Below are 2,791 nucleotides of genomic sequence, written 5' to 3' on the forward strand. Positions count from 1 at the left end.
ACAATTCAAAAGGCCTCATCTCCAAAAAGTAAACAATGAGAAAAATGCAATCTCGTTTTGTCAAACAATAAATCAAATTTATATTATGAATTTAAGCTTTTTATGTTATTTTATCGTCCAGAAAGTCGATGGATAAACTGATTTATAGCTATGAATATTCATTACTATCATTTTAGCAAAAAATCCTGCTAAAAAAACGAGTCAAAGGAAATGAGGCTTTTATTTCACCAAAAGCTGTGCAGCCCTTTTCATTTGTGCCCATAGACGCCGGCCGACGCTGATGAGGCCTGTGAGTTGACGCCTTTGTTTACTCTAAAATGTGTTGAGGCCTTCTAGTTGTGGCTTGTTTTTTCATCATCTTCTGATGTGGCCTTTTGAAAATCATTCAAAATTGATGATGAAATAAGAAATTTGAAGTGTAGAAGAGTGTTAAGTGGTGAAGTAAAGTACATGGAGATCCCTACAGCAAGAGAAGATTCGTGCGGTCGATTAAATATGTGATTGATTGAACCCTTCGTCATCCATGAACATTATGTATGTGCTACGCGAGTTTGTCGTAGAGAAAATGTATGGAAAATTGGTTCAATTGATATAATATTGCAATTAAACGTTATTTTTCATGCAATTGAAACCAAATCGTGTTTTTGTTGATAATTTGTGAAGTACAGGCAGGCTGACACAGGTATTATTAGGTAGTATGATACAAAATACATCTCTTCACAGGAACCCGACAGAAAATTTGATTATGTTCGCTGTTGAAACTATCGCTGTGTAAAATAATACAGGGAGCGGAGCGGCTGAAGTATAACTTGTATCTGCTAAGTAAATTTGAAACATTTTTTCGTAATTTTAGTTGCAATTTTGATGTTTGTTTAATAGGCCTCAACTCGGTTTCAAGTATATATAGAAATGGGGCCTTTTTGGGAAAAGGCCGCATTTACGATTAATATCCTAATTATCGGGAAATGAGATGGGGCCTTTTAGAAAAATGATATTTTTTCAACTTTCATGCATATTTTTGCATGACTATTGTATGTTACAGTAAGAATAGGCTCTTATACACTTAAATCAGCAGAAACCCGATTTGTTTACATTTTGGACTTGAGGCCTTTTCAATTGTTGGTCTTGCATTCACTACTCCGATCGAGGTCGTTTGTGTGCGTTTTGCCGAATGTCAAAAAGTTATGCTTTTCGCAATGATTGTTTTGACATTTCTAGTATCATATCGAACGAAAGTTAGTGCGAGAGGTTATGCTCACAGGGCCGCACTCAGAGATGATTCGTTAAATTTTCGTCACTTCCTAGAGCAACATATGATAAAGGTCGGTTTAATTTTTGCCTTTGAATATTCGACACGCGAAAAACGATTTTGAAAATAGGTCGTATGAATAAACTGAGCAAAAGCTTTTACTTTACTCAAATCCACCTGTCAGATTGTTTTCTTGAGCATTTACTCAAGTTGATATGATAAAACTGAGTACTTGAGCATTTACTTTTCGAACATCACCATTCTTATGAATAAAGCGGCAAAAGCTGAGTAAATGCTCAGAAAATCCTGAGTCACCTACTGACCATGCTCAGTTGAAAACAACAACCGAAAAAAACTTTGAAAATTGTAAAAAAAATATGTACTCGGGCTTTTATTATAAATTTGCCGTTTCCAATCGTAGCTGACGTGGGCGATATCCATCAAGCTAGTCGGACTGAGGTTTGTTGAGGAGCTTAAATAATCGTGTTTGCTTTGTTCAACATTTGGATTGTGAAGATTAATTTGCAGATTCTGCAGCGCGGTAAAATGCAGACCAACCTGAAAGAAAATTAGGTTCTTTTATTTTTGAAAAGCCGAACATGCTATTTTACTATCAGCCCAATCAGGATTTCGATTCAGATTCAGCCCCTCAGTATTTGCAATCGATGTAAGATTTTACATAGCAAGGACAATGCAGACCACAACACGTTTGTTTACCGAGTAAGGTTGCAGCCAAGATTTTAGCCAGGAGCAAACTGCTTCAAAAATAATAAATTTAATACAAAAACGACCATATTTGACACCTAGTGCTAAAAAAAAATCCCATTTCTACTATGAAACGTAATCATTCTGAGGACATCACTGGTAGATTGAATACATTTTATGAACCTTTGAAAAACTTTTATGAACCCTATTAGAAATATTAGAATAACTTCAAGAAATCTTACTAAGGAGATTTGAATCACTTTCGTCGAATTTATGTATTCCAGTGATTTTCGGGAACTTAATGTCAAATCTGTCGATGAAATATTTACAGAATGTCCACCCATCTTGGAAAACCCGGGAATCGCAAATGGCCGGGTAAAATACGGGGAATATCCGAGAAATACTAGAACACTTCGGGAAAAATAAGTTATGTACTTGGAACATAAGAATTTATGTTTGTTTCAATTTTAAGCACTGTGGGCGAGACTACTATAAACATGCAGGGAGTATCCCAGCCTAAAAATAAACTAATGAAATCCATAAAATTTACATCATGGCTGACTTTTTGTAAGGGACTGTTCATTAATTACATACGTAAGACAATTTGTGATTTTTTTTATCTCCCCTGCCCCATGGTAATACATTTTGAATGAAAATAAAAAAATAAATTCTATAACGCGTAATAAATCTCAAACTCCACACCTCCCGCATTAATCCTTACGTAATTAATGGATTGCCCCTAAGTGACTAGTAGGATAGTTTACGTTTCTTCTTATTTTTTATACAGATCCTGCAAAATAATCGATGAACTCCTGAATAGATGTTAAGAAGATTTGT

The sequence above is a fragment of the Aedes aegypti genome, chromosome 3 (assembly GCF_002204515.2).
Source record: "Aedes aegypti strain LVP_AGWG chromosome 3, AaegL5.0 Primary Assembly, whole genome shotgun sequence".
NCBI classification, from domain to species: Eukaryota; Metazoa; Arthropoda; class Insecta; order Diptera; family Culicidae; genus Aedes; species Aedes aegypti.